The sequence below is a fragment of the Pleurodeles waltl genome, chromosome 10 (assembly GCF_031143425.1).
Source record: "Pleurodeles waltl isolate 20211129_DDA chromosome 10, aPleWal1.hap1.20221129, whole genome shotgun sequence".
Classification (NCBI taxonomy): Eukaryota; Metazoa; Chordata; class Amphibia; order Caudata; family Salamandridae; genus Pleurodeles; species Pleurodeles waltl.
In genome coordinates, this window is record NC_090449.1 from 28,564,045 (window position 1) to 28,582,819 (window position 18,775).

An 18,775-nucleotide genomic window follows, 5' to 3' on the forward strand; every position below is an offset into this window, starting at 1 on the left:
TGAGTGTTGTAACCATGGTTTCTCCACAGAACAAATACAATCCAAGCAGAAGGGCAAGCTGCTTGCATACAGTAACTCAAACACACACAGCCTTGTGGTACTGGTAGAAGTGTGTTTTGCTTCCTTCAAATATGGATGTAGTTTAGGACCCTATCTTCAAAACAAACTGGCACAGAAATACCAGCAGTAGGTGCAGCGTCTGATTACCCATAGACCACAAATGGAAGTGGTGCAAAGCCTGTGAATAATCTCTTCCGAGGGCAGTTGCGGTGAGGGCAGAAAAACAAAGGTGGCTGCATTTCGCCATGTCCCAGGTGCAAACCAAGCAAGACTTCCCCCAGAACTGGGACTATGCAGCGACTTGGCGATGAAGAAAGAAGCAAATGGTTCTCAGGAAGAGGACTCTGACATCAAAAAAACAAATGGAGTCACAGAGCAAGACAGGTACTTTACTGAAGACCTCGGACTTTGAGTCTGTTAAAGCAACCCTGATGCCAAAACAACCTTCTACCCGTGGAGAGCACAGAGCGAACAAACACCATTGTGAGAAGCACTGCAACACTGATGGAAGCAAACCTTCAATGGGAGACTCAACTCAGGAAGGCTATCGGGAGAAGGGAAGAGTAAAGGATGGAAGAACATTTTAACTACGTACTGGAAATACCTGGTTGACTATGCAGAACAAAGAGCCCTTGAGATCAAAAAGAAAAAAAACAATGACTCAGGATAAAATGATAACTCTCGTATAAAGAGAATTCACTCCCGCCGCCCCCCCCAACCCCTCCCCCCCCCCCCCCCCCCCCCCCACACACACACACACACACACACAGACACACTTTTTGCCTGATATTGATGCCAACTTTACTTTGAATGTGTGCTGGAATCCACCTAACCAGGCCCTAGCACCAGTGTTCTTTCCCAAAATCTGTACTGTTGTTTCCATCATTGGCACACATCTGGCACACAGTTAAGTCCTGTGTAAAAAGTACCCATGGTACCAAGGGCCTTGTGGCCAGGGAAGGTCCCCAAGGACTGCAGCATGTATTATGCTGCCCTGGGGGACTTCTCACCAAGCACATGCACACTGCCTTTGTGTGTGCTGGTGGGGAGAAAAAGGCAAAGTCGACACATGCCCACAAACCACTACCTGTGGCATAAGTAAGTCACCCGTCTAGCAGGCCTTACAGCCCTACCGCAGGGTGCACTGTACCACAGGTGAGGACATAGCTGCATGAGCAATATGCCCCTACAGTGTCTAAGCCCATCCTTAGACATTGTAAGTGCAATGTAGCCATATTGAGTATATGGTCTGGGAGTTTGTCATTACGAGCTCCACAGCTTCATAATGTCTTCACTGAATACTGGGACGTTTGGTATCAAACTTCTCAGCACAATAAACCCACACTGATGGGATTTATTGAAAAATGCACCCAGAAGGCATCTTAGAGATGCCCCCTGCATGTTAGCCAAACTGCTAGTGCAGGACTGACCAGTCTGTGCCAGCCTGCCACTTTAAGACACGTTTCTGACCACATGGGGTGAGAGCCTTTGTGCTCTCGGTGGCCAGAAACAAAGCCTGTCCTGGGTGGAGGTGTTTCACTTTTCCCTCCTACTGGAACTGTAACACCTGGGGGAGAGCCTCAAAGGCTCAAGCCTCTTGTTACAGTGCCCCAGGGCACTCCGGCTAGTGGAGTTGCCTGCCCCTCGAACAAAGCCCCACTTTATGGTGGCAAGTCTGGCAGTAAAATTATGGAAAACAGGGAGGATTGACCACCCTAGCCAAGACCCAACCCTAAGATGTCCAAAGGTGAGTTGACCCCCCTCCCTGCAGAATTCTGTATTTTAGTTTGGAGGACAGGGACCAATTGGGTTAGGTTTGTGTCCCCCTCCCAAAGGGAGTGGACACACAAATGGTTTAGCCACCCTCTGGGACAGTAGCCAGTAGAGCTGCCCTCTAACCCCTGTAACACCCCTAAATCCAGGATTTAAGGGCTCCCTTGAACCCAGTTCATGAGATTCTTGGCGATCTCACAAGAAAGGAGGACTGCTAAGCTGAAACCACAGCAGAGAAGGAGGAAGACTAAAACTGTTTTGGCCCCAGCCATACCGGCCTCTCTCATGCTTCAGAGAACCTGCAAAAGAAAGTGACTCTCATCCTGCGGGTCCAGCGACATCTGCCAAGCCTCCAGATGACTTGCTGCATCATCGAGGACCAAGAACCCCGTGGACAGTGGCCCTGTCAAAGAAGAAACTGCATCTAAGGGCTCCAGAGCTTACCCCAGATCCACGAGTCCTGACCACTCTGCACCCCATGCCCACTGCCTGTGTCCAGGTGGCCCAACTGACTAGAGAGGATCCCCAGGCGATTTCCCCCTCCCCCCCCCCTCCCGATGATGCCTGCTGTGTGAATGCAGAGGACCCCCCTGACTGTGAAAGCTCCGGACGAAGATACCCATCCCCAAAAGGTACACTGCACCCTTAGCCCTCTGGCTTTGGGGAACCCAACCTCTGGTGCAGCAATGTTCAGCAGGCAGCCCTCCTACTTGTCCAGCCTGTGGTTTTCTGGAACCAACTCAGTGGACCCAGCCTGAAGCTTCTAAGTGACCCTCGGGTCCCCTCATAAGAAAGCATTGGGAGCCCAACGCTGTTTGCACCCAGCACCTGGCTGTCACTGCCACTGAGGGTGTGGCTTTGGTGCTTAGCAGTGGCTCCCCGGTGCTCCTCTAAAGCCCCCAGGTCTGCCTTTTGAAGAAGCGGGTGTAGGAAGTTGGCTCTGTATGTGCTATTTCAAAGTAAGGAATAGCATGCACAGAGTCCAAGGGTTCCCCTTAGAGGTAAAATAGTGGTAAAAATAGATAATACTAATGCTCTATTTTGTGGTAGTGTGGTCGAGCAGTAGGCTTATCCAAGGAGTAGTGTTAAGCATTTGTTGTACATACACATAGACAATAAATGAGGTACACACACTCAGAGACAAATCCAGCCAATAGGTTTTGTTATAGAAAAATATATTTTCTTAGTTTATTTTAAGAACCACAGGTTCAAATTTAACATGTAATATCTTGTTTGAAAGGTATTGCAGGTAAGTACATTAGGAACTTTGAATCATTTCAATTGCATGTATACTTTTCAAGTTATTCACAAATAGCTGTTTTAAAAGTGGACACTTAGTGCAATTTTCACAGTTCCTGGGGGAGGTAAGTTTTTGTTAGTTTTACCAGGTAAGTGTAGGAAGTTGGCTCTGTATGTGCTATTTCAAAGTAAGGAATAGCATGCACAGAGTCCAAGGGTTCCCCTTAGAGGTAGAATAGTGGTAAAAAGAGATAATACTAATGCTCTATTTTGTGGTAGTGTGGTCGAGCAGTAGGCTTATCCAAGGAGTAGTGTTAAGCATTTGTTGTACATACACATAGACAATAAATGAGGTACACACACTCAGAGACAAATCCAGCCAATAGGTTTTTGTATAGAAAAATATCTTTTCTTAGTTTATTTTAAGAACCACAGGTTCAAATTTAACATGTAATATCTTGTTTGAAAGGTATTGCAGGTAAGTACATTAGGAACTTTGAATCATCTCAATTGCATGTATACTTTTCAAGTTATTGACAAATAGCTACTTTAAAAGTGGACACTTAGTGCAATTTTCACAGTTCCTGGGGGAGGTAAGTTTTTGTTAGTTTTACCAGGTAAGTACGACACTTACAGGGTTCAGTTCTTGGTCCAAGGTAGCCCACCGTTGGGGGTTCAGAGCAACCCCAAAGTCACCACACCAGCAGCTCAGGGCCGGTCAGGTGCAGAGTTCAAAGTGGTGCCCAAAACACATAGGCTAGAATGGAGAGAAGGGGGTGCCCCGGTTCCGGTCTGCTTGCAGGTAAGTACCCGCGTCTTCGGAGGGCAGACCAGGGGGGTTTTGTAGGGCACCGGGGGGGACACAAGCCCACACAGAAATTTCACCCTCAGCAGCGCGGGGGCGGCCGGATGCAGTGTAGAAACAAGCGTCGTGTTCGCAATGTTAGTCTATGAGAGATCTCGGGATCTCTTCAGCGCTGCAGGCAGGCAAGGGGGGGGTTCCTCGGGGAAACCTCCACTTGGGCGAGGGAGAGGGACTCCTGGGGGTCACTTCTCCAGTGAAAGTCCGGTCCTTCAGGTCCTGGGGGCTGCGGGTGCAGGGTCTCTCCCAGGCGTCGGGACTTAGGATTCAGAGAGTCGCGGTCAGGGGAAGCCTCGGGATTCCCTCTGCAGGCGGCGCTGTGGGGGCTCAGGGGGGACAGGCTTTGGTACTCACAGTATCAGAGTAGTCCTGGGGTCCCTCCTGAGGTGTTGGATCTCCACCAGCCGAGTCGGGGTCGCCGGGTGCAGTGTTGCAAGTCTCACGCTTCTTGCGGGGAGCTTGCAGGGTTCTTTCAAGGCTGCTGGAAACAAAGTTGCAGCCTTTCTTGGAGCAGGTCCGCTGTCCTCGGGAGTTTCTTGTCTTTTCGAAGCAGGGGCAGTCCTCAGAGGATGTCGAGGTCGCTGGTCCCTTTGGAAGGCGTCGCTGGAGCAGGATCTTTGGAAGGCAGGAGACAGGCCGGTGAGTTTCTGGAGCCAAGGCAGTTGTCGTCTTCTGGTCTTCCTCTGCAGGGGTTTTCAGCTAGGCAGTCCTTCTTCTTGTAGTTGCAGGAATCTAATTTTCTAGGGTTCAGGGTAGCCCTTAAATACTAAATTTAAGGGCGTGTTTAGGTCTGGGGGGTTAGTAGCCAATGGCTACTAGCCCTGAGGGTGGGTACACCCTCTTTGTGCCTCCTCCCAAGGGGAGGGGGTCACAATCCTAACCCTATTGGGGGAATCCTCCATCTGCAAGATGGAGGATTTCTAAAAGTCAGAGTCACCTCGGCTCAGGACACCTTAGGGGCTGTCCTGACTGGCCAGTGACTCCTCCTTGTGGCTTTCTTTGTTCCCTCCAGCCTTGCCGCCAAAAGTGGGGGCCGTGGCCGGAGGGGGCGGGCAACTCCACTAAGCTGGAGTGCCCTGCTGGGCTGTGACAAAGGGGCGAGCCTTTGAGGCTCACCGCCAGGTGTCACAGCTCCTGCCTGGGGGAGGTGTTAGCATCCCCACCCAGTGCAGGCTTTGTTACTGGCCTCAGAGTGACAAAGGCACTCTCCCCATGGGGCCAGCAACATGTCTCTAGTGTGGCAGGCTGCTGGAACTAGTCAGCCTACACAGACAGTCGGTTAAGTTTCAGGGGGCACCTCTAAGGTGCCCTCTGTGGTGTATTTTACAATAAAATGTACACTGGCATCAGTGTGCATTTATTGTGCTGAGAAGTTTGATACCAAACTTCCCAGTTTTCAGTGTAGCCATTATGGTGCTGTGGAGTTCGTGTTTGACAGACTCCCAGACCATATACTCTTATGGCTACCCTGCACTTACAATGTCTAAGGTTTTGTTTAGACACTGTAGGGGTACCATGCTCATGCACTGGTACCCTCACCTATGGTATAGTGCACCCTGCCTTAGGGCTGTAAGGCCTGCTAGAGGGGTGTCTTACCTATACTGCATAGGCAGTGAGAGGCTGGCATGGCACCCTGAGGGGAGTGCCATGTCGACTTACTCGTTTTGTCCTCACTAGCACACACCAGCTGGCAAGCAGTGTGTCTGTGCTGAGTGAGAGGTCTCCAGGGTGGCATAAGACATGCTGCAGCCCTTAGAGACCTTCCTTGGCATCAGGGCCCTTGGTACTAGAAATACCAGTTACAAGGGACTTATCTGGATGCCAGGGTCTGCCAATTGTGGATACAAAAGTACGGGTTAGGGAAAGAACACTGGTGCTGGGGCCTGGTTAGCAGGCCTCAGCACACTTTCAATTGTAAACATAGCATCAGCAAAGGCAAAAAGTCAGGGGGCAACCATGCCAAGGAGGCATTTCCTTACAGTAAGTAAGACACTTACAGGGTTCAGTTCTTGGTCCAAGGTAGCCCACCGTTGGGGGTTCAGAGCAACCCCAAAGTCACCACACCAGCAGCTCAGGGCCGGTCAGGTGCAGAGTTCAAAGTGGTGCCCAAAACGCATAGGCTAGAATGGAGAGAAGGGGGTGCCCCGGTTCCGGTCTGCTTGCAGGTAAGTACCCGCGTCTTCGGAGGGCAGACCAGGGGGGTTTTGTAGGGCACCGGGGGGGACACAAGCCCACACAGAAATTTCACCCTCAGCAGCGCGGGGGCGGCCGGGTGCAGTGTAGAAACAAGCGTCGGGTTTTCAATGTTAGTCTATGAGAGATCAAGGGATCTCTTCAGCGCTGCAGGCAGGCAAGGGGGGGGCTTCCTCGGGGAAACCTCCACTTGGACAAGGGAGAGCGACTCCTGGGAGTCACTTCTGCAGTGAAAGTCCGGTCCTTCAGGTCCTGGGGGCTGCGGGTGCAGGGTCTTTTCCAGGCGTCGGGACTTAGGTTTCAGAGAGTCGCGGTCAGGGGAAGCCTCGGGATTCCCTCTGCAGGCGGCGCTGTGGGGGCTCAGGGGGGACAGGTTTTGGTACTCACAGTCGTAGAGTAGTCCGGGGGTCCTCCCTGAGGTGTTGGTTCTCCACCAGCCGAGTCGGGGTCGCCGGGTGCAGTGTTGCAAGTCTCACGCTTCTTGCGGGGAGTTGCAGGGTTCTTTAAAGCTGCTTCTTGAAACAAAGTTGCAGTCTTTTTGGAGCAGGTCCGCTGTCCTCGGGAGTTTCTTGTCGTCGTCGAAGCAGGGCAGTCCTCAGAGGATTCAGAGGTCGCTGGTCCCTTTGGAAGGCGTCGCTGGAGCAGAGTTCTTTGGAAGGCAGGAGACAGGCCGGTGAGTTTCTGGCGCCAAGGCAGTTGTTGTCTTCTGGTCTTCTTCTGCAGGGGTTTTCAGCTGGGCAGTCCTTCTTCTTGTTGTTGCAGGAATCTGATTTTCTAGGGTTCAGGGTAGCCCTTAAATACTAAATTTAAGGGCGTGTTTAGGTCTGGGGGGTTAGTAACCAATGGCTACTAGCCCTGAGGGTGGGTACACCCTCTTTGTGCCTCCTCCCAAGGGGAGGGGGTCACAATCCTAACCCTATTGGGGGAATCCTCCATCTGCAAGATGGAGGATTTCTAAAAGTTAGTCACCTCAGCTCAGGACACCTTAGGGGCTGTCCTGACTGGCCAGTGACTCCTCCTTGTTGCTTTCTTTGTTCCCTCCAGCCTTGCCGCCAAAAGTGGGGGCCGTGGCCGGAGGGGGGCGGGCAACTCCACTAAGCTGGAGTGCCCTGCTGGGCTGTGACAAAGGGGTGAGCCTTTGAGGCTCACCGCCAGGTGTCACAGCTCCTGCCTGGGGGAGGTGTTAGCATCTCCACCCAGTGCAGGCTTTGTTACTGGCCTCAGAGTGACAAAGGCACTCTCCCCATGGGGCCAGCAACATGTCTCTAGTGTGGCAGGCTGCTGGAACTAGTCAGCCTACACAGACAGTCGGTTAAGTTTCAGGGGGCACCTCTAAGGTGCCCTCTGGGGTGTATTTTGCAATAAAATGTACACTGGCATCAGTGTGCATTTATTGTGCTGAGAAGTTTGATACCAAACTTCCCAGTTTTCAGTGTAGCCATTATGGTGCTGTGGAGTTCGTGTAAAACAGACTCCCAGACCATATACTCTTATGGCTACCCTGCACTTACAATGTCTAAGGTTTTGCTTAGACACTGTAGGGGTACAGTGCTCATGCACTGGTACCCTCACCTATGGTATAGTGCACCCTGCCTTAGGGCTGTAAGGCCTGCTAGAGGGGTGTCTTACCTATACTGCATAGGCAGTGAGAGGCTGGCATGGCACCCTGAGGGGAGTGCCATGTCGACTTACTCGTTTTGTTCTCACTAGCACACACAAGCTGGCAAGCAGGGTGTCTGTGCTGAGTGAGAGGTCTCCAGGGTGGCATAAGACATGCTGCAGCCCTTAGAGACCTTCCTTGGCATCAGGGCCCTTGGTACTAGAAGTACCGGTTACAAGGGACTTATCTGGATGCCAGGGTCTGCCAATTGTGGATACAAAAGTACAGGTTAGGGAAAGAACACTGGTGCTGGGGCCTGGTTAGCAGGCCTCAGCACACTTTCAATTGTAAACATAGCATCAGCAAAGGCAAAAAGTCAGGGGGCAACCATGCCAAGGAGGCATTTCCTTACACAACCCCCCCCCCCAAACGAAAGAGGATGAGACTAACCTTTCCCAAGAGAGTCTTCATTTTCTAAGTGGAAGAACCTGGAAAGGCCATCTGCATTGGCATGGGCAGTCCCAGGTCTGTGTTCCACTATAAAGTCCATTCCCTGTAGGGAGATGGACCACCTCAACAGTTTAGGATTTTCACCTTTCATTTGCATCAGCCATTTGAGAGGTCTGTGGTCAGTTTGAACTAGGAAGTGAGTCCCAAAGAGGTATGGTCTCAGCTTCTTCAGGGACCAAACCACAGCAAAGGCCTCCCTCTCAATGGCACTCCAACGCTGCTCCCTGGGGAGTAACCTCCTGCTAATGAAAGCAACAGGCTGGTCAAGGCCATCATCATTTGTTTGGGACAAAACTGCCCCATCCCATGTTCAGAGGCATCTGTCTGCACAATGAACTGCTTAGAATAATCTGGAGCTTTTAGAACTGGTGCTGAGCACATTGCTTGTTTCAGGGTGTCAAAGGCCTGTTGGCATTCCACAGTCCAGTTCACTTTCTTGGGCATTTTCTTGGAGGTGAGTTCAGTGAGGGCTGTCACAATGGATCCATATCCCTTCACAAACCTCCTGTAATACCCAGTCAAGCCAAGGAATGCCCTGACTTGAGTCTGGGTTTTTGGAGCTACCCAGTCCAGAATAGTCTGGATCTTGGGTTGGAGTGGCTGAACTTGGCCTCCACCTACAAGGTGGCCCAAGTAAACCACAGTTCCCTGCCCTATCTGGCATTTGGATGCCTTGATAGAGAGGCCTGCAGATTGCAGAGCCTTCAAAACCTTCTTCAGGTGGACCAGGTGATCCTGCCAGGTGGAGCTAAAGACAGCAATATCATCAAGATAAGCTGTACTAAAGGACTCCAAGCCAGCAAGGACTTGATTCACCAACCTTTGGAAGGTGGCAGGGGCATTCTTTAAACCAAAGGGCATAACAGTAAACTGATAATGCCCATCAGGTGTGGAGAATGCTGTTTTCTCTTTTGCTCCAGGTGCCATTTTTATTTGCCAGTACCCTGCTGTCAAGTCAAAGGTACTTAAGAATTTGGCAGCACCTAATTTATCTATGAGCTCATCAGCTCTAGGAATTGGATGGGCATCTGTCTTGGTGACAGAATTGAGCCCTCTGTAGTCCACTCAAAACCTCATCTCTTTCTTTCCATCTTTGGTGTGAGGTTTGGGGACTAAGACCACTGGGCTAGCCCAGGGGCTGTCAGAGCGCTCAATTACTCCCAATTCCAGCATCTTGTGGACTTCCACCTTAATGCTTTCCTTAACATGGTCAGACTGTCTAAAGATTTTGTTTTTGACAGGCATGCTGTCTCCTGTGTCCACATCATGGGTACACAGGTGTGTCTGACCAGGGGTTAGGGAGAAGAGTTCAGGAAACTGTTGTAGGACTCTCCTACAATCAGCTTGCTGTTGGCCAGAGAGGGTGTCTGAGTAGATCACTCCATCTACTGAGCCATCTTTTGGGTCTGATGACAGAAGATCAGGGAGAGGTTCACTCTCTGCTTCCTGATCCTCATCTGTTACCATCAACAGATTCACATCAGCCCTGTCATGGAAGAGCTTAAGGCGGTTCACATGGATCACCCTCTTGGGGCTCCTGCTTGTGCCCAGGTCCACCAGGTAGGTGACCTGACTCTTCCTTTCTAGCACTGGGTAAGGGCCACTCCATTTGTCCTGGAGTGCCCTGGGAGCCACAGGCTCCAGAACCCAGACTTTCTGCCCTGGTTGGAACTCAACCAGTGCAGCCTTTTGGTCATACCAAAACTTCTGGAGCTGTTGGCTGGCCTCAAGGTTTTTGGTTGCCTTTTCCATGTACTCTGCCATTCTAGAGCGAAGGCCAAGTACATAGTCCACTATGTCTTGTTTAGGCTCATGAAGAGGTCTCTCCCAGCCTTCTTTAACAAGAGCAAGTGGTCCCCTTACAGGATGACCAAACAGAAGTTCAAAGGGTGAGAATCCTACTCCCTTCTGTGGCACCTCTCTGTAAGCGAAAAGCAGACATGGCAAGAGGACATCCCATCTCCTTTTGAGTTTTTCTGGGAGCCCCATGATCATGCCTTTTAATGTCTTGTTGAATCTCTCAACTAAGCCATTAGTTTGTGGATGGTATGGTGTAGTGAATTTGTAAGTCACTCCACACTCATTCCACATGTGTTTTAGGTATGCTGACATGAAGTTGGTACCTCTGTCAGACACCACCTCCTTAGGGAAACCCACTCTGGTAAAGATACCAATGAGGGCCTTGGCTACTGCAGGGGCAGTAGTCGACCTAAGGGGAATAGCTTCAGGATACCTAGTAGCATGATCCACTACTACTAGGATGTACATATTTCCTGAGGCTGTGGGAGGTTCCAGTGGACCAACTATGTCCACACCCACTCTTTCAAAGGGGACCCCCACCACTGGAAGTGGAATGAGGGGGGCCTTTGGGTGCCCACCTGTCTTACCACTGGATTGACAGGTGGGGCAGGAGAGGCAAAACTCCTTAACCTTCTGGGACATATTGGGCCAGTAGAAGTGGTTGACTAACCTCTCCCACGTCTTGGTTTGTCCCAAATGCCCAGCAAGGGGAATATCATGGGCTAAGGTCCGAATAAACTCTCTGAACGACTGAGGCACTACCACTCTCCTAGTGGCACCAGGTTTGGGGTCTCTGGCCTCAGTGTACAGGAGTCCATCTTCCCAATAGACCCTATGTGTTCCATTTTTCTTGCCCTTGGACTCTTCAGCAGCTTGCTGCCTAAGGCCTTCAAGAGAGGGACAGGTTTCCTGTCCCTTACACAGCTCTTCCCTTGAGGGTCCCCCTGGGCCTAAGAGCTCAACCTGATAAGGTTCAAGCTCCAAAGGCTCAGTTCCCTCAGAGGGCAGAACTTCTTCCTGAGAAGAGAGGTTCTCTTTTTCTGACTGTGTTGCAGTTGGTTTCCCAACTGACTTTCCTTTTCTCTTGGTAGGCTGGGCCATTTTTCCAGACTCCAGCTCTACTTTTTCACCCTGTGCCTTGCATTGTGCTCTTGTTTTTACACACACCAGTTCAGGGATACCCAGCATGGCTGCATGGGTTTTTAGTTCTACCTCAGCCCATGCTGAGGACTCCAGGTCATTTCCAAGCAGACAGTCTACTGGGATGTTTGAGGAGACCACCACCTGTTTCAGGCCATTGACCCCTCCCCATTCTAAAGTTACCATTGCCATGGGATGTGCTTTAGTCTGATTGTCAGCATTGGTGTAAGGAAATGCCTCCTTGGCATGGTTGCCCCCTGACTTTTTGCCTTTGCTGATGCTATGTTTACAATTGAAAGTGTGCTGAGGCCTGCTAACCAGGCCCCAGCACCAGTGTTCTTTCCCTAACCTGTACTTTTGTATCCACAATTGGCAGACCCTGGCATCCAGATAAGTCCCTTGTAACTGGTACTTCTAGTACCAAGGGCCCTGATGCCAAGGAAGGTCTCTAAGGGATGCAGCATGTCTTATGCCACCCTGGAGACCTCTCACTCAGCACAGACACACCGCTTGCCAGCTTGTGTGTGCTAGTGAGGACAAAACGAGTAAGTCGACATGGCACTCCCCTCAGGGTGCCATGCCAGCCTCTCACTGCCTATGCAGTATAGGTAAGACACCCCTCTAGCAGGCCTTACAGCCCTAAGGCAGGGTGCACTATACCATAGGTGAGGGTACCAGTGCATGAGCATGGTACCCCTACAGTGTCTAAACAAAACCTTAGACATTGTAAGTGCAGGGTAGCCATAAGAGTATATGGTCTGGGAGTCTGTCAAACACGAACTCCACAGCACCATAATGGCTACACTGAAAACTGGGAAGTTTGGTATCAAACTTCTCAGCACAATAAATGCACACTGATGCCAGTGTACATTTTATTGTAAAATACACCACAGAGGGCACCTTAGAGGTGCCCCCTGAAACTTAACCGACTATCTGTGTAGGCTGACTAGTTCTAGCAGCCTGCCACAAACCGAGACATGTTGCTGGCCCCATGGGGAGAGTGCCTTTGTCACTCTGAGGCCAGTAACAAAGCCTGCACTGGGTGGAGATGCTAACACCTCTCCCAGGCAGGAATTGTCACACCTGGCGGTGAGCCTCAAAGGCTCACCTCCTTTGTGCCAACCCAGCAGGACACTCCAGCTAGTGGAGTTGCCCGCCCCCTCCGGCCAGGCCCCACTTTTGGCGGCAAGGCCGGAGAAAATAATGAGAATAACAAGGAGGAGTCACTGGCCAGTCAGGACAGCCCCTAAGGTGTCCTGAGCTGAGGTGATTCTAACTTTTAGAAATCCTCCATCTTGCAGATGGAGGATTCCCCCAATAGGGTTAGGATTGTGACCCCCTCCCCTTGGGAGGAGGCACAAAGAGGGTGTACCCACCCTCAGGGCTAGTAGCCATTGGCTACTAACCCCCCAGACCTAAACACGCCCTTAAATTTAGTATTTAAGGGCTACCCTGAACCCTAGAAAATTAGATTCCTGCAACTACAAGAAGAAGGACTGCCTAGCTGAAACCCCTGCAGCGGAAGACCAGAAGACGACAACTGCCTTGGCTCCAGAAACTCACCGGCCTGTCTCCTGCCTTCCAAAGATCCTGCTCCAGCGACGCCTTCCAAAGGGACCGGCGACCTCGACATCCTCTGAGGACTGCCCCTGCTTCGAAAAGACAAGAAACTCCCGAGGACAGCGGACCTGCTCCAAGAAAAGCTGCAACTTTGTTTCCAGCAGCTTTAAAGAACTCTGCAAGCTCCCCGCAAGAAGCGTGAGACTTGCAACACTGCACCCGGCGACCCCGACTCGGCTGGTGACGATCCAACACCTCAGGAGGGACCCCAGGACTACTCTGATACTGTGAGTACCAAAACCTGTCCCCCCTGAGCCCCCACAGCGCCGCCTGCAGAGGGAATCCCGAGGCTTCCCCTGACCGCGACTCTTTGAATCTAAAGTCCCGACGCCTGGGAGAGACCCTGCACCCGCAGCCCCCAGGACCTGAAGGACCGGTCTTTCACTGGAGAAGCGACCCCCAGGAGTCCCTCTCCCTTGCCCAAGTGGAGGTTTCCCCGAGGAACCCCCCCCTTGCCTGCCTGCAGCGCTGAAGAGATCCCGAGATCTCTCATAGACTAATATTGCGAACCCGACGCTTGTTTCTACACTGCACCCGGCCGCCCCCGCGCCGCTGAGGGTGAAATTTCTGTGTGGACTTGTGTCCCCCCCCGGTGCCCTACAAAACCCCCCCTGGTCTGCCCTCCGAAGACGCGGGTACTTACCTGCAAGCAGACCGGAACCGGGGCACCCCCTTCTCTCCATTCTAGCCTAGGTGTTTTGGGCACCACTTTGAACTCTGCACCTGACCGGCCCTGAGCTGCTGGTGTGGTGACTTTGGGGTTGCTCTGAACCCCCAACGGTGGGCTACCTTGGACCAAGAACTGAACCCTGTAAGTGTCTTACTTACCTGGTAAAACTAACAAATACTTACCTCCCCTAGGAACTGTGAAAATTGCACTAAGTGTCCACTTTTAAAACAGCTATTTGTGAATAACTTAAAAAGTATACATGCAATTTTGATGATTTGAAGTTCCTAAAGTACTTACCTGCAATACCTTTCGAATGAGCTATTACATGTAGAATTTGAACCTGTGGTTCTTAAAATAAACTAAGAAAAGATATTTTTCTATATAAAAACCTATTGGCTGGATTTGTCTCTGAGTGTGTGTACCTCATTTATTGTCTGTGTGTATGTACAACAAATGCTTAACACTACTCCTTGGATAAGCCTACTGCTCGACCACACTACCACAAAATAGAGCATTAGTATTATCTATTTTTACCACTATTTTACCTCTAAGGGGAACCCTTGGACTCTGTGCATGCTATTCCTTACTTTGAAATAGCACATACAGAGCCAACTTCCTACTTTGGTGGATCAGCGGTGGGGTACAAGACTTTGCATTTGCTGGACTACTCAGCCAATACCTGATCACACGACAAATTCCAAAATTGTCATTAGAAATTGATTTTTGCAATTTGAAAAGTTTTCTAAATTCTTAAAAGACCTGCTAGGGCCTTGTGTTAGATCCTGTTTAGCATTTCTTTTAGAGTTTAAAAGTTTGTAAAAGTTTGAATTAGATTCTAGAACCAGTTGTAGATTCTTAAAAAGTATTCCAACTTTTAGAAGCAAAATGTCTAGCACAGATGTGAATGTGGTGGAACTCGACACCACACCTTACCTCCATCTACAGATGAGAGAGCTAAGGTCACTCTGTAAACTAAAGAAAATAGCAATGGGCCCCAAACCTACCAAAGTACAGCTCCAGGAGCTTTTGGCAGAGTTTGAAAAGGCCAACCCCTCTGAGGATGGCAACTCAGAGGATGAAGATAGTGACTTGGAGGGAAATTCCCCCCCTCCAGTCCTACTTAGGGAGAGCAGGGCTTCTCAAGCCCTGACTCCACAAATAATAGTCAGAGATGCTGGTTCCCTCACAGGAGGGACCAACAACTCTGAAATCACTGAGGATAACTCCAGTGAAGAGGACATCCAGTTAGCCAGGATGGCCAAAAGATTGGCTTTGGAAAGACAGATCCTAGCCATAGAGAGGGAAAGACAAGAGATGGGCCTAGGACCCATCAATGGTGGCAGCAACATAAATAGGGTCAGAGATTCTCCTGACATGTTGAAAATCCCCAAAGGGATTGTAACTAAATATGAAGATGGTGATGACATCACCAAATGGTTCACAGCTTTTGAGAGGGCTTGTGTAACCAGAAAAGTGAACAGATCTCACTGGGGTGCTCTCCTTTGGGAAATGTTCACAGGAAAGTGTAGGGATAGACTCCTCACACTCTCTGGACAAGATGCAGAATCTTATGACCTCATGAAGGGTACCCTGATTGAGGGCTTTGGATTCTCCACTGAGGAGTACAGGATTAGGTTCAGGGGGGCTCAAAAATCCTCGAGCCAGACCTGGGTTGACTTTGTTGACTACTCAGTGAAAACACTAGATGGTTGGATTCAAGGCAGTGGTGTAAATAATTATGATGGGCTGTACAATTTATTTGTGAAAGAACACCTGTTAAGTAATTGTTTCAATGATAAACTGCATCAGCATCTGGTAGACCTAGGACCAATTTCTCCCCAAGAATTGGGAAAGAAGGCGGACCATTGGGTCAAGACAAGGGTGTCCAAGACTTCAACAGGGGGTGACCAAAAGAAAGGGGTCACAAAGACTCCCCAGCAGAAGGGTGATGAGACAACCAAAACTAAAAATAGTAAAGAGTCTTCTACAGGCCCCCAAAAACCTGCACAGGAGGGTGGGCCCAGAGCCTCTTCACAAAACAATGGGTACAAGGGTAAAAACTTTGATCCCAAAAAGGCCTGGTGTCATAGCTGTAAACAGCATGGACACCAAACTGGAGACAAGGCCTGTCCCAAGAAAGGTTCCACTCCAAACTCCCATCCAGGTAACACTGGTATGGCTAGTCTCCAAGTGGGATCAACAGTGTGCCCAGAGCAAATCAGGGTCCACACTGAAGCTACTCTAGTTTCTGAGGGTGGGGTGGATTTAGCCACACTAGCTGTCTGGCCGCCTAACATGCAAAAATACAGACAGCAACTCTTAATTAATGGGACTAGAATAGAGGGCCTGAGGGATACAGGTGCCAGTGTCACCATGGTGACAGAGAAACTGGTTTCCCCTGGCCAATACCTGACTGGAAAAACTTACACAGTCACCAACGCTGACAATCAGAGAAAAGTACATCCCATGGCAATGGTTACTTTAGAATGGGGAGGGGTCAATGGCCTGAAGCAGGTGGTGGTCTCCTCAAATATCCCAGTGGACTGTCTGCTTGGAAATGACCTGGAGTCCTCAGCATGGGCTGAGGTAGAGCTAAAAACCCATGCAGCAATGCTGGGTATCCCTGAACTGGTGTGTGTGAAAACAAGAGCACAGTGCAAGGCACAGGGTGAAAAAGTAGAGCTGGAGTCTGGAAAAATGGCCCAGCCTACCAAGAGAACAGGAAAGTCAGTTGGGAAGCCAACTGCAACACAGCAAAAGAAAGGGAACCTCTCTTCTCAGGAAGAAGTTCTGCCCTCTGAGGGAACTGAGCCTTTGGAGCTTGAACCTTATCAGGTTGAGCTCTTAGGCCCAGGGGGACCCTCAAGGGAGGAGCTGTGTAAGGGACAAGAAACCTGTCCCTCTCTTGAAGGCCTTAGGCAGCAAGCTGCTGAAGAGTCCAAAGGCAAGAAAAATGGAACACATAGGGTCTATTGGGAAGATGGGCTCCTGTACACTGAGGCCAGAGACCCCAAACCTGGTGCCACTAGGAGAGTGGTAGTGCCTCAGCTGTTCAGAGAGTTCATCCTAACATTGGCCCATGACATTCCCCTTGCTGGACATTTGGGACAAACCAAGACGTGGGAGAGGTTAGTCAACCACTTCTACTGGCCCAATATGTCCAACATGGTTAAGGAGTTTTGCCTCTCCTGCCCCACCTGTCAAGCCAGTGGTAAGACAGGTGGGCACCCAAAGGCCCCCCTCATTCCACTTCCAGTGGTGGGGGTGCCCTTTGAAAGAGTGGGTGTGGACATAGTTGGTCCACTGGAACCTCCCACAGCCTCAGGAAATATGTATATCCTGGTAGTAGTGGATCATGCTACCAGGTATCCTGAAGCTATTCCCCTTAGGTCGACTACTGCCCCTGCAGTAGCCAAGGCCCTCATTGGTATCTTTACCAGAGTGGGTTTCCCTAAGGAGGTGGTGTCTGACAGAGGTACCAACTTCATGTCAGCATACCTAAAGCACATGTGGAATGAGTGTGGAGTGACTTATAAATTCACTACACCTTACCATCCACAAACTAATGGCTTAGTTGAGAGATTCAACAAGACATTAAAGGGCATGATCATGGGGCTCCCAGAAAAACTCAAAAGGAGATGGGATGTCCTCCTGCCATGTCTGCTTTTCGCTTACAGGGAGGTACCACAGAAGGGAGTAGGGTTCTCACCCTTTGAACTTCTGTTTGGTCATCCTGTAAGGGGACCACTTGCCCTTGTTAAAGAAGGCTGGGAGAGACCTCTCCATGAGCCTAAACAGGACATAGTGGACTATGTACTTGGCCTTCGCTCTAGAATGGCAGAGTACATGGAAAAGGCAACCAAAAACCTTGAGGCCAGCCAACAGCTCCAGAAGTTTTGGTATGACCAAAAGGCTGCACTGGTTGAGTTCCAACCAGGGCAGAAAGTCTGGGTTCTGGAGCCTGTGGCTCCCAGGGCACTCCAGGACAAATGGAGTGGCCCTTACCCAGTACTAGAAAGGAAGAGTCAGGTCACCTACTTGGTGGACCTGGGCACAAGCAGGAGCCCCAAAAGGGTGATCCATGTAAACCGCCTTAAGCTCTTCCACGACAGGGCTGATGTCAATCTGTTGATGGTAACAGATGAGGATCAGGAGGCAGAGAGTGAACCTCTCCCTGATCTTCTGTCATCAGACCCAAAAGATGGTACAGTAGATGGAGTGATCTACTCAGACACCCTCTCTGGCCAACAGCAAGCTGATTGTAGGAGAGTCCTACAACAGTTTCCTGAACTCTTCTCCTTAACCCCTGGTCAGACACACCTGTGTACCCATGATGTGGACACAGGAGACAGCATGCCTGTCAAGAACAAAATCTTTAGACAGTCTGACCATGTTAAGGAAAGCATCAAGGTGGAAGTCCACAAGATGCTGGAATTGGGAGTCATTGAGCGCTCCGACAGCCCCTGGGCTAGCCCAGTGGTCTTAGTCCCCAAACCTCACACCACAGATGGAAAGAAAGAGATGAGGTTTTGTGTGGACTACAGAGGGCTCAATTCTGTCACCAAGACAGATGCTCATCCAATTCCAAGAGCTGATGAGCTCATTGATAAATTAGGTGCTGCCAAATTCCTAAGTACCTTTGACTTGACAGCAGGGTACTGGCAAATAAAAATGGCACCTGGAGCAAAAGAAAAGACAGCATTCTCCACACCTGATGGGCATTATCAGTTTACTGTTATGCCCTTTGGTTTAAAGAATGCCCCTGCCACCTTCCAAAGGTTGGTGAATCAAGTCCTTGCTGGCTTGGAGTCCTTTAGCACAGCTTATCTTGATGATATTGCTGTCTTTAGCTCCACCTGGCAGGATCACCTGGTCCACCTGAGGAAGGTTTTGAAGGCTCTGCAATCTGCAGGCCTCTCTATCAAGGCATCCAAATGCCAGATAGGGCAGGGAACTGTGGTTTATTTGGGACACCTTGTAGGTGGAGGCCAAGTTCAGCCACTCCAACCCAAGATCCAGACTATTCTGGACTGGGTAGCTCCAAAAACCCAGACTCAAGTCAGGGCATTCCTTGGCTTGACTGGGTACTACAGGAGGTTTGTGAAGGGATATGGATCCATTGTGACAGCCCTCACTGAGCTCACCTCCAAGAAAATGCCCAAGAAAGTGAACTGGACTGTGGACTGCCAACAGGCCTTTGACACCCTGAAACAGGCAATGTGCTCAGCACCAGTTCTCAAAGCTCCAGATTATTCTAAGCAGTTCATTGTGCAGACTGATGCCTCTGAACATGGGATAGGGGCAGTTT

The 18,775-nt window shown here is 50.3% G+C and overlaps 1 protein-coding gene across 1 annotated transcript in view; it reads left to right on the plus strand.

The window, feature by feature from the left end:
* The window catches only part of RBM10 (RNA binding motif protein 10), a 329,240-nt gene that overhangs the window by 165,218 nt on the left and 145,247 nt on the right, over positions 1-18,775 (plus strand). The gene's annotated exons all lie outside the window — the stretch shown is intronic.